At 43.1% G+C, this 13,705-nt stretch overlaps 1 long non-coding RNA gene across 1 annotated transcript; it reads left to right on the top strand.

The window, feature by feature from the left end:
• Positions 1-739: 739 nt before the first annotated feature.
• Positions 740-5,508, top strand: LOC134157700 (uncharacterized). The gene is made up of 2 exons (XR_009962428.1): positions 740-820; positions 3,144-5,508. It is a non-coding gene; the product is annotated as an uncharacterized LOC134157700 (long non-coding RNA).
• Positions 5,509-13,705: the final 8,197 nt, after the last annotated feature.

Raw genomic sequence — 13,705 nt, 5'->3', positions numbered from 1 at the left:
ACTGATATATAACAAAATGAATAAACTCTGCAACATAGAATTCCATCTTCTGTAGAAGTGGTAGATGCTGTCCAGGTATATTTTTGCACTCCTGATCCTCTCCAGAGTATTTTTTGTAAGTGTCCCAACGAGATAAGCAATAGAGCTATCTCACATGGATTAGAGTGCTGTCATCTGAAGCAAGATTACACCAGCAACAAATGTCACTTGGTAGACTATATCTAATACAACTTTGCTATAAAAAACACCAACCTTATTCCCTCCTCACCATAAGATAAACAGGAATAAAAGGGTTAAAAAAAAAAGTTAATTTTCTGCCACTGAAATAAAAGCAGTTATTATTCTAGTTTCTTATTCTCTGCTACCCTTTTAACCACTTCAGACTGGTGGTTGCAGATTTGGGGGTCTGTGGCTTTTTACACTTGTTTGTGCTATAGAACTGCATAGTTAGTCTCTGTCAACATCTGGGACTCTGGTTTGAAACAGTGGTGAGGACAAAGCTATTCAAAAGCATCTTGAAGCTCCATTTCATCTTTGCTCTGGCTACAATCTCTGTAACCAGCTGAGGGGTAGGTTATCAGGTTACCAAATGAAGAGTCTGGGCAAATTAGGAGAAAGGTGTTTTCTGTTAGCCTGTTCTCATTAAAAGAAAGGTCTAAATAAATATCCCTTACAAATACTCTTTACCAAAAAATATTCAAATGCTTTGGGTTATTTTTGTGTGTCCTATTTCTTTTTTCCTAAGGGGCTGGTAAAGGCACAGGTAAAGGAAAATGTGCAGTGTTGCTCTTCTAGTTTCTTCTCGGAACACTTCATGCTGGTGGGTGTGCATAAAGCAGACCCCAAAGACAGGACCTCCTTGAATCTAGGAGAACTGGAAGCACATGGAGATGCCTCCTCACCCTGTTGCCATCATCCATCAGGACTCAAACAGAAACCATGGCATCCTCAAGAGGTCTTTGGGCCGTTAACAGCACTGATGCTGCTACTTGCTATTTCTGCACAGATGGCTGGCTCACAGTCATTACAGCATGGATGCTGTTAGTGCAACTTTTAACATATACATTTTAAAAATCGGAGGAATCTGCAATAGAGTCAGCACATGGCAATATCTGAATGACTAATAGCCAGCAGAGGTTAATGTCCCTTAGCTTCCTCACAGGCCATCAACCCCTAGAGCTGATCATTAATTGCCCGGAATAGCCTATGCCATGGTCATTACCGTTTAAGTATTCAGACGAAATGAATAATATAAATTCTAGGAATTCCATTTTCACAAATAGAGAGCACTCTTTTTTTTTCCCCCCAGACATATTCCACATCCAATCTAACGTTATTTTCCTCCCTGCTTTAATCGATGATGCTCTGTTCCTGTTAAGCTTTCAAAAAGGTAAAGACATTTGTTACATATTAGACAGCATTTAGAACAGACATATAACCAGCTCATACTCAATTACTTTCACATGACTGAACAAATAACCACAGAAATCGATCATGGTAAGTAATAAATGAATGAACTGGAAATCACAGGAAAATCTGCATCCAAAATGCAGAGCAGGTATGATCTGGTCTTACTTTCCATTTCCCAGTCTTGGGGACATGGGACACTCTGAGAAACCTTTGAGACTCCTGAGCATCCTTTCCTAGAAGACAAAAAGCAGAGGGAAGCTTCGTTTCATTAAGGTAACTAACTTGTACACAGCAACCCACCAAAGCCCTCATAGAATCGTAGAATAGTTAGGGTTGGAAACTACTTCAGGCTTCTTGATTACACTGCAACATACTACATAAGCCCAATTTCCTTTAGGTTTGTTTGGTAAGGAAGTCTTGTAGAGTGTCTCAAACCCATGTGCCCTAATTTGTGCCCAGGAATTCACTAACCCTACCTCTCCCACCACTATTTTCCACAGAAGGAAATGTGTGTATGTAAGACTGTGGTGAGCTCCAGCTCAGGATGTGGCTGGCACCTTACCACATATATACCTTACCACATATATATCATCACACATATACCTCTTTTCTTCCCAGGAGAAAGTTTAACGCACAGTCTTTGAGAATTTAAAGCTAAATGCATTTATACTTGCTTTTAGCACTGAGGAAAGGTATTTAACCTCAAAATTACAGAGGCACAAAGTGCCAAATTCTTCCCATACCAGCTGAAAGACTTTGCAAGAAATGGCACACCAGATCTTTCTTGCATGGATACCTACAAAAAGCAACACAGAATTACCTCCTGGGCATGTTTTATGTGGTGAAACTCTGTGGCCAGCAGAGTGGAAGAGTTCAAACTTGTCAGTCAAGCAGTTTCTTCTGCTTTGAAGATCAGTGGATTTTTCAGGTTTTAGAGTCAGGAGAAAAGAGGCACCAGAAGCCAGCCCACATAAGGTCACAGAGATTCAGAGAGGTTTTGATCCAAGGTTTTGATGCACTTCACCAGGTGTTACTTCCCACCTGCTCATTTTCCTACCCCAATGCACGCCCAGATTCCTAAAGCTTGTCCTGACTGTGTTCAAGGTGTTGAAATTATTTGCAACCTGATTGTCCTTTATAAAGTACTGTTGTTGCCATGCTTATGTTCCCTCAACAGGCAGGGTGGCAGACCAGCACCCTGGCTTAGGAACGCGTGTGAGGAAAAGGTTCAGAAACATGGCATTTTATCTTCAGCCACTTCTATTATGAACAACATTTTGAGAGTGTGCCTCTGTTTCTGTTGCTCTCTGTATGCATACAGGTCGTTGGTTGACAAATGATGTGTATCAAGGACAGTTTGTGTTCAAAGGATGCTGCTGTTGGGTCTTTTACGGAGCTCAGCTTTGTGTGCATGAGGATGCGTTCTAAGTCATTTTGGAGAAGGTGCAAACAGCGTCCTGTAGGATTTCATTGTGCACAGGCCTGCTTCTCAGTATAGCACTTTCTACGCGATCTGCTGGATAGAGCTGGATGAGAGCCTCTCACTTTCAATGCACAATTAAATGCTGTGTGAGCTTGTCAAGAAAAAGTAAATGTAAGAAAAAGCATTTTCTAGGGGATGGATGCAATATGGGCATGTTTGCACTGGTAAATCAAACAGGGCCTGGCCATGAGTTTGAGCACTATTCCTCCATATGTCTGTGCAGCTTATCACTAGCATTTTCCCTAAACAGGTTTTGTTAGCCAACCAGCAGTCCCTTACAGAGTGCCTGGGTGCAGCTTGGAGGTTAGGATGTGAAGGGACCAGCCCAGCAAGTCTGAACATGGCCACACTTGGGATTTTTGAAAGGGAGAAGGAGAGGCTGTGGAGTTTAGCTGCCTGGATACAAATCATGCCCTGCCTTGGCTTCCAAGCTGTGCTCAGTCCCTTTGCCAGTTTTTGCATTAAGTACAGATAAAGATTATGGGCCTAAAAAAACATGTGAGGTTTGTATTCCAGCCGTTCAAGAGATTTGTTGTGTGACATCTGAAACACTGTTGGGTTTGTACTAATAGAGATCCTTGTTCGCAGAAAGTTGTCTTCTATAAGATCAGTGCTCCAGGAGAATCGTGTATTCATAGATGTGCTGAAAATTATGAGCATTTTATCTTACTGGATGATAAAAAATAACAGGAAGGGGGATACTATCAACCCACTGCTACAGACAAGACCTAGAAGAGGTTGCAGTGGAGATCTTTTCTGGGGAGGGTCCAAAACTGCAAGAGAGGGAGTTTAAGACCCAGGCACTGTATTTCCCTGCTCCTTCACGGCAACCAGAGACACCACAGCTGTAGACAGGCCTTGTTTTTACTCCACATCCCAGTTTCTCACTCAATAACTTCTACAGTAATACAAGGAAAGATCAAATCTTGAAACTCATTCCTTTTTGCTTTTTCATTTGGTATTGTTTTCATTCTAAGCACTCTCCTGTGACAGAGTCCCTGATTAAAAGAGTTCACTAACAAAATGGAGATGCAATGCAGAAAAATGGATGAAGAAAGAAAAGGAGGGAAAGGAGTGTCCTGTGTCCCTTTGACATCCTCTTGACAGCTCTTCTGCATTCATATATATATATATATATGTCCAACACAGACATCTTGAAGATCTAGTGTATTATTACAACCATATTACTGCACTACTTGTCAGGTCCATGACAGACGTGAGCTTTCTGACAGGGGAGGATGAGACTGTAAAAAGCTTTCTCTGGAGGTTATTTCATGCATGGAGAGCTGCAAAAGGGAGGGCAGCAGAACAAGAGTAGGAAATGGAGAATGAAAGAATGCCAAAGACTTCATCAGGATAAAAAGATGAGAAGGGAAGATCAGAAGATCAAGGACAGGGCTACATAGGGTCTTGATAGTGAAAGGGAGATGTCTAATTTTTTAAGCTGTGTAATGGAGGGAAGGCAGGGTGGGAAGGCAAGAGGGCAGCCAGGTGATGTATCCAGTGTGATTTAAGCTAATCCATTCCCAGAAGGGGGACAGCAACTATGAAACTGTTTTGGTCCAAATGTGCAGGTTCCCTTCTTTTTAACAAATATTGCTCCTGAGAAATCCCACGGGCTGTGGGATTCCTAAGATTTGCTTCTTGCAGCTTCACCTACATTTAAAATAATTCTGCACCCTCAATCACACAGTCAGGTATCACAGAAGTCATCTCTGTGTGACAGAGGTAAAGCTGTGAATTTGGAAATGAGGAGATAGCACCACAGCCTGGCTCCTGTTGGAGTTGGACCTGTCTAATCAGCCAAAAGGCTGCATCTAACATCACCTAACATGCACCATGTCACAGGATGGGACAGAGAAGTGACATGATAAGCAGGCACATGTTACTGTGCTCAATTAGGTCCTGGCCAGTGGCACACTGCCCTGCAACAGCCTGGTACCCCAGTGTCTCCATGCCCTGGGAACTCTCCTTGCAGACATCTCTCCTAATCCCACATTGTCCCTTGCATCAAGGAAAAAGAAATTTGACAGTACAAAGGAAAAACAAAAACTTTACGCTTTCACCTTCTCCACTGAATTAATAATCTCTGGCAGATTTGTGGCTTCCTGTGACCCTTGAGTTTTACTGTCTGCTAGCACATCAGGCACCGATTTTCCTCTCTCTTTCCCCTACAGCAAGCATTACAGTGATCTTTCTCAACACTGACAGGGGCAGGGCTTATTTCCAGTAAAAGGGCACCATGCACAGCTGCACAGGGTAAGCGAGGTTAGGGAAATAGGTGCATCGGAATAATGAGAGCACAGAGAGCAGCAGGCTTTCAATATGTTTATGCAGTTAAATGTAACAAGTTCAGACACTATCATTTATTTTTTGGCCATTGTTCACCAGAAAAAAACCCAAACCCACCCGTGTGTTTGTGCCGCTTTCTCTCTGTGAGCACTTTCCTATTTTTCTTAACCTCTGCATTGCAGTGCAGCTCGACCGTGTACATGAAGATATACTCCCTGCCCTGGGGAAGATTCAAGATAAGCAGAGAAGCGACATACAAATGGCAAGGGGGAGAGAGTGATCTAATCGACTGGCTGCAAGCTTTGTACATTAAGATAGGAAAAGCATACAGAGAAGAGGAAAGCTGGTTTCTGCTGGGAGAGGCACGCTGCTCTCCCCCTTCTTTTCTTTGTCCTTTTCTTTTTGCCCTGGTCTCCCTCGTTCCCTTTTTTGTGCTTCCCATGCTGAGATGGTATTATGGGAGTCATTGCGAGGGCAGTAGTGTGGCCTGTGCACATATATTGGTTGGTTGGTTTGTTTTCTCATTTAGTTTGCTGCCTCTCTCTGTCACTTCTCATGGCCTTCAGCTTGGCACAGGGCTGCTCCTTGCTAAAATTGGCTCCATTCCTATTGCCGTCTGGTGAATACCTAACACCTGCTGATGGTCTTTGTGTTTGACCATTTTCACGTGCCTCCCATATTGCATGTAAAGATGGAAAACAGGCTATTTCCCCCTCCTCCCCTCCCTTCCTCACCCCTACAACTCTTTTCAGATGTCAAAGCTGAACTCAGCAATACCAAAGGATTTCCTGCACTTTCATTTCACTATATTGCTCATCTTTGGGTGGAGTTTGTGAAACTCATCTTCAAAACATCTTGAATGCTTGAAGCTCAAGAAGGAAGCTGAATGCTTTTGTTTCAGGACAAAAAAGGTGTTTCATATTACAAAATGCCAATTCTTTCTCTGGCCCTTCTGTCAAGCTGGAAAACGGTTTGGAAGTGTCTGACCAACAGCAGGGCTTCTTGCCTCTTTGTGCTACTCCCAGTTAGCCATAAACCAATAAGATGTGACCAAATCCTCCCCATTGTACACTGTCATCATGGCATGGATGGAAGAGTACCTCATAGAATCATAGAATAGTTAGGGTTGGAAAGAACCTTAAGATCATCTAGTTCCAACCCCCCTGCCATGGGCAGGGACACCTCACAGATGCCATTGCAGTGGCTCTGCCACCCTGCCTGCTCCTTCTTGCTGCCTGTGCCCAGCAGCGGCAGTTGGACCCTGTGGCAATGCATGGAAGAGCCTTCACACTGTCAGCACTGGAATGGGGCAGCAATGGGTGAGTCTTCTTTGACCGGAGTGTGGCCTCTGATCTCCCAGGCCTCCTCTCTTCAGTCCTAGGACCTTTCAGACTTTGGAAATGCCCTGACATGGAGTGACTTTGGTTCACAGATGGTCTGAGTCAGCAGGTCTGTGACAACATGCACTGTATGGGCCATAGTTACACAGGGGACATCATATAGGGCTCCTGTTGGTGCTGCAACACGCGCTACTCATGGGCTCCAGGTGTCCATGGAGCTAAGATGTTAAGCCATGCTCCTGCACTTTGCAGGGTGCTGTGGCATGTGACCAGGAGAAAGGAGGACCTGCTTTCCATTGTGTTGCAGAGCTGTGGTCAATACTTTAAACATACAAAATCTGTGTATCCCCATGGACAAGACTTTGGCAGGGTAATGATGCTGTAGAAGATCACAGAGGTCTGACATGAATGTGGTAAACTTCTTTTACCACAAATACCTTGGCTTTGGAAATGCTACCCAGCACTTAGAAAGCTGTGCACTTGGCTAGGCACCTCTGCTCTTCTCATGGCTTTTTTCATCCTCCTTTCTCACAGCCAGTTCTGGGAAGAGCTGTCAGCACAGCTCCTCATTTCACATCTCTCTCAGACAGCTTGGACAAGGGCACTGAAGCCATGCACTCATCCCTGGCTGTCACCCAGACTGCCTGTGTGCACTTGGAAAAGCTCTCAAATCCTCCATCACCTTTCCTCACCACCCCGCATTTAATGGAGCTCATTTCTTAGCTCTACAGGACCTTTCCTCCTCTGCAGCCACTGTAGACTCTTCAGTTTGAATCCATCCTCCCTAACTTTATGCATGCAGCTGAAGTGCTTGGTAAATATCTTGTACCCATTACCATCTCTGTGGTCACTGAAGAGCCAGAGAAAGGCATATCCATGTGGGAAGTGATATGAGGTGGGATGTACCAGTCTGGCATGGATCTGGGCTGCAGCTCCCCTTCTACCCCCTCTACCCTGAAAGGCGGTAGATTTAGATGAGAAATAAAGAAGAAGCTCTTTACTGTGAAGGTGATGAGGCACTGGCACAGGTTACCCAGAGAAGCTGTGGCTGCTCTATCCCTGGCAGTGTTTGAGGCCAGGTTGGATATGGCTTGGAGCAACCTCGTCTGGTGGAAGGTGTCCCTGCCTATGGCAGGGGAGTTGGAACTAGATGATGTCTAAGGTCCCTTCCAGCCCTAACCATTCTACAGTTCTGTGTTTCTATGATTCTCTGAGTTCACAGCACCTAGTGTAAAGATCCTGAATCTGGGGCACTCAAGTAGGGCTCAAGAAGTAGCCAAAGTGACTTCAGAACTGGACTGTCTTCAACTAAATATCTACTCAATATGGTGAAAATTTTATATCCATCTCTTGAGAAGGCTTTTTCTGCTATTTATAACAAAACTCTCCCCATATGCAGTTTAATTGCTTAGCCTTTTAGGAAATTGTATATTCCCTGACTTCCCAGGAAAGAAAGCATATGTCTTCCTGTGGCTGCTACTGCACAGACATCCTTTTTGATACCACATTGCACTAAAAGTGATGTTGCTTTTCTCAGGGCACAGATAATACAACATAAAGATTTGTAAAGTATCTTTTGAAAAGGCTACTTCAAAAACATCTCGCCTCATTAATACAAGCTGAGCGCTTCAAAAAGCCATCTTTGCTGATCTAGCTCAAAGAAATGCCAAGATTTTAGCAAAGGGAAGGCCCCAGAGTAGTCAGGGGGCTTAAAACTAAGGAGAGACTAGCAGGATCTACAAGTACACAGGGCTAAAAGTAGGCCGACATGCTTTGGCAGGATGAAGCCTGCTGTCAGACTCACTGTGCTGACCCAATTCCTTGCAGGACTCTGCAGGGGAAATGCACATTCCTGCAGTTCATCCCCTTCCTTCGGTGTCATTAGCTCTGTTCCTCCCACATTGAACTGCACAGGGGAATGATTTTGCTTCACTGCTGAGGGTATGGGAAATGACATTTAATTTTTGCTGTGTGGTTTAAGAGATGGTTGTTTGATTCTAGTGAAAAAGCTGCCCTGAGATTTTCCATGCAGCTTGGGGACTGAAAGGGAAATGGAGCCCAGCTTCATCCCCTTCTCCATCAGAGAGCAGCCTGATCGCTGTAAGGTCTGGGATAACTGCCCCATGGGGAGGGGTCAGCTTGAGCAGGGGTAAAACGGTCCCTTTTTTTGCCCTCAAGCAAAGCTTAAGACATAATCCACTGGACAACAGAGACAACAACCCACCTCCGGAGCCTAGGCAAGGAGATGGGGCAACAGCCCTATCAGTACAACAGAGGGACACTGTTGCTTTGAGTTGACAGCTGTCTGAAAACAAAAGTAGGTTGCAAATATCTTGCCCTGTACCTAGCATTGCCTTTCTTATGTAAATTTATGTTACCCGATTTCCATTTTCCACAACTTCCTCCTCAGTAACATGAAGTTAATATTTATACATACTTAATTAGTGCACAGTTTATGTGTACACACTTCACTGGGGTTCTGCAGATTAGTTAACCAAAATCTGGCTGGATTCTGCCCTGCATATGGATTTGTATGGGTGTAAACAGGATCACAATTTATCTGCTGCAAAGTGTGCAGGAAACGAGAAATAAGTTGAATTTTATAAACAAAGTATTAAATGCTAAAAAAGTGTACAATTTTTAGTATGTTATTTTAGAGCAGGAGAAGTAGCAAAATAAAACATTGTGGAGCAAGGACACTCCTGAATAGCAAGCAGTTGAGAAGCAAATAAGTACAGCTCCTTAAGTCCCCCAGCGATGATACTGTTTGCTTGACAGCATTCATTCAATCAACTCAATATCATGTAAGGATGCACATAAAGGAAAACCCCACCCCCAGCTAAGGTAAAACCTGATTCTTGATAGGGTACAAGGCTGCTTATTATTTTCACGGTCATTTTTGGTACAAATAATGGGGGTGTAGAGCTTCCCTTTCACCACCAGAGGTCATAAGCAAAACATCTCAGCTCTGGTGGAGGGAGGGAAGTGCGAGAGTCAGCAGAAATACTGCTTCTTTCATGGTAGGTAAAATACAGGCGGTAACTGAAAGGATTCCCCAGCAGTTGGGAGGAAAGGTGCCAAGGTTAGCAATGCAACCATCAGTCTGCCTGCGCGGGAGCTGGGCAATGGGGAGAGGCATAGCTCAGACACTGCTAGGTGTAACACAGATTTGCTGATGACATTTGGTGCCCTTTGTATTTGTTTATTCGTGAACACTAAAGTAGGAAACTTTCTGTGTTTTGCAGGAGGGGTGCAGAAACTAAAAGCTCTGTTGAAACCTGTGTGAATATTAAAAAAAAAAAAAGGTATTTGCAGATTTCCTTAAAATGTGCTTTTACTGTTTGCAGACCCATTTCAGGAATACTAAAAAAGCCTCTGAGCAGAATCAGCAGCTGAGAGAGGGAATTTTCCTGGCCATAAAGCTGGGATCAGCTCATGGACAAGAAACATGAGCACATGATTTCTCTGATCAGCCATAAGACGCAAAATTTGGAAAGGCAGCAGAAAACTTCGGATGAAAATCAGCTCAAGTATATCCACACTGTAAAACTTCAAGCAGTTATTGAAGTCATGGACTGTAAACTGTGTGCACATTGTTTGCAAAAGGGAATGTGCTTTTAGACAAATTATTTATGACAAATAACTTCCTTCTTCTCTCCCTGCCCCTTTGAGCGCAGCTGTGGGCAATGTGTGTTGGAAGGGAAGGGTCAGAGGGTGGCAAATCAAAATCGTCATTTTTAAATTCAGAAAATACCAAGTCAAGCAACTGTGCTCTGCTGTAATGCACCATCATGTCCTGGCCAGAGCTCTGTGCACTCCTGGTGTTGGTGGCCAGGATTTGCTGTCTTCCCATGAGAGCACACACAAGGAAAGACAAATGGCATGTGGCAGAAAGAATGGTACCGACGAGACAGAATTTCCCAATTCCCTCCATAGTTTTACAACTTGACAGCACACATACTTTCACTATAAATAAAAAAGACTAATTATATTCCTATTTAAAAAAAAACCTACCTGTTTGCTGTGTGAAAGTCCCACAGTCTGTTTTTTACTGAAAGGGCTCTCAAAAGAGATGTGGTTCATTTCCCAAAACTGGTAAAACACATTTCTGAGCAATGACTAGAAATAAACTTCATCTTGTACTGAGTTATTACTTTCTACTCTGAAAGAGAAGTTTATTACAGAAATCTTGACAGCTCATTAGCTACCTTACTAAAGAACGGTTGTGCTATAATAAAACTCCCATCACTCCACCTTCACTGCAAAAGAAAAGATAAAATGAACAGACTGTTTAGATATCGTGTTCAATCAAGACACAGAAACACAAGCCCCCAAGTCTCAAGTTGGCACCACGGTGCAGTTGTGGTGGTCCCTGCAAATGCCTGCCTCCTTCAGAGGAAGGCCACTAGAGCAGGGTTCCCCCTCACCTGACCCTTGGCCACCTCCTTCAAGCGCCTCTCAACCACCTCCATCATCAATGAATGTTTCTTGCTGCCTCCCCATAGTAGTGGGCTGCTGGGTTGGGCAATGGCTTCTGAGACACTTTTGCCATTTCTAGCAGCTCCCCACAGAAAAGGCATGGGTTCATCTCCTGTGAAGCAGTACTAACTTTCCCTCTTTGTCGAACCTCTTCCTAAAAGTCTCCTGTAAAAGAGGCTCTGGGATTTAAATACATTTCACTCATGCAAATCAGGCCAATTACTCTGTATTCTGCCTTTAGCAGGCAGAGGCAGTTTCAGCTCCTTCCTTCTCATTATAACCCCTGATGAGCTGGGGGACTTGTATGGGTTCCTTGCCCTACCCTCACCTCTATTCCTACACAGTAAGAACAGCAAAATCCATGAATTTATGCAGAAATAATGTTTTGTAACTCTCCTGTCACACTTATTTTTCTCCTCTGCTTTCTCTGCAGCTTGTCATATCCTTCTTTAAAATACAGTTATAGGCCCTGGATATAGTAACACTCTAGCAGGGACCTCATCATTATGGATCAGAGAGTGTTAAACACTTCTGGTGTCTTGCACATGACATTCCTGCCAGTAAATCCAAGAATGGGAGTTGTCTTTTCTGCAGTACCATCACACACACATTTTTAGCTTGTGAATCACAGTAATTGCTGAATTGTTTTCCCCTCTATTGGTGTCTTACCATTAGTTCTCCATTGTGTATTTCTAAAGGACTAAAGGAAGCTTTTTTGCATTATTTTTTTTACTGAATACCCTGCAGACCTTGGATCACTTCTCCAGCTTGCCAAAATCATTTAAAACATTATCCATGTCCTCCAAAGTACTTGCATCCCTTCCCAGTTTGCTATCATCTATGAATGGCAGAAAAAAATGTTTTATGTTCCATCCCACAAGTTGCTTACCATGACCAAATCTAAGGTAAATCCCTGCTGAACATTATTTGAAATACATCCCAGTTCGACAGAAGAATAGAACCCTAAGCATTTTTTTCCATCAGTTGTATGCACCCACCTATGAGCTAGGGGTCTAAGCTGCTGTTACAGCGGGTGGAGGCTGGAGAGCTGCTCTGCTTACCCTCAGGTGGATAATGAGTGCTAAGCTGAATTTGTCTTCTGGATGGTACAGGGACGCCCTCAGGATAGCCATACAGGGCTGGCAGATCTGACACAGGACCTATGGGATGTTGTGGGTGTCCATCCCCCTTTGAAGCTGAAGATCAGCCATGAACCATCTTGGATGGTACTAGGTGCCCATCTCAGATGGTACTAGATGCCCACAGTTTATGTGGGCAACTGCACTGAGCCCTAGATCTCCTCCTAGAAAGGAAGCTTAGGTGGCTAGGCAACATGTAGACACCTACATGGTAAACAAGAGGCATTTCTATGCACGTATCTGGGGATAAATCTTGTCCTACCTATCTTCATTTTTTGCTTAGGGGAATACCATGTAAAGCTGCATGAAAAGCCATATGAAAGTCAAAGCAAAACATGTTTGTTGTTATCCCCTAGGCAAATTATTTAGTCAAAGACTGAAATTAAATTGGCTTGACATGATTCTTCTTGGTAACTCCATGATTGCTGGTTTTCAATCACTGTAGTATCCTTTAGGTGCTTCAGTGGTTTTTGCTTAATAATTTGTTCTAGCACCAAAGTTATATTCCCTGAGCTCTACCTCCTCAGACTCTTCCCCACCTTTTAAAAACGTGTGCTATATTTGCCTTTCTACACTTAAATCTGAGACATCCCATAAGCTCTTGAAGATAATTGTTAGAGAAACAGAAATTGCTTCAGCAAGCTCTGCAAGTTCTCTAGAGTGTGTTTCATTGGGTGTTACCAATTTGAATAATTCTACTTATCTAAATGTTGTTTAGACTCTTCTGAAAGTTCATGCTGCATTTGTACTCCCTTTTTAAAATAGTGATAAATATCTAGTCCTAATTAACCTCATTTTGGGATGACTGATGCTACTGAATACTTCGGCCACTAGTGCTCTTCTCCCTTACAAGCTAGTGGACCCATGCTTTCCTGTGTTCTATTCTTGCTTTCCCTTTCCCCTCAGTGTCCTCCCTGCCCCTTGATGTTTGTAACACATTTGGCCATCCCGAATTTAATGAATTTAATATTGCATACTGTGGACATGAAAACTAGTGGAGAAAAACTGTTTGTCCTTCCTGAGGACCAGATGTGGATTCAGTTGCTGTTAATACTATCTGACAATAGTGTTGAAAATGAATGATGTCAGGTTTTGGCTTTGGTGTACCAGTGCTGTATTGCTGCTTGATGACTTCAGCCTTATGAAATGGTGTATGATTGCTTTTTTGCAGGCTGTTTTGAAATAGTTTTTATATAACAATGGATGATATGAGGCAAAATTGAAGGATACAAGTAATAGCCCTGGTATAATCATTTTTAGTCTTGCATCTTGGCTTGTGGAATCTGCTTTTAGGTCACTGTGATCATTTTGCTACCATGTTTTCCCTTGTACTCACTTCAAATAGCAAACTAAGCTATTAAACAAGGTCATGTTGGAAAAATGATTTGGGTTTGTGGGTTTGTTGGTTTGTTGGTTTGCTATTTTTTATTTTTATTTTTTAAATTCTGGTCAATTCCATATGCTTATTCAAATTATAGGATTTCTGGACTCATTGAGAATGTCCAGCAGCAAAGGGCAAGCATATTTGCTAACGGCAAGTAGCCCATCATTCAGCATGGTTG

Source organism: Pezoporus occidentalis, unplaced genomic scaffold (assembly GCF_034315485.1).
Source record: "Pezoporus occidentalis ecotype Australia unplaced genomic scaffold, CSIRO_AGI_Poc_V1 ctg99, whole genome shotgun sequence".
Classification (NCBI taxonomy): domain Eukaryota; kingdom Metazoa; phylum Chordata; class Aves; order Psittaciformes; family Psittacidae; genus Pezoporus; species Pezoporus occidentalis.
This window is presented reverse-complemented; position numbering and strand designations above follow the sequence as displayed.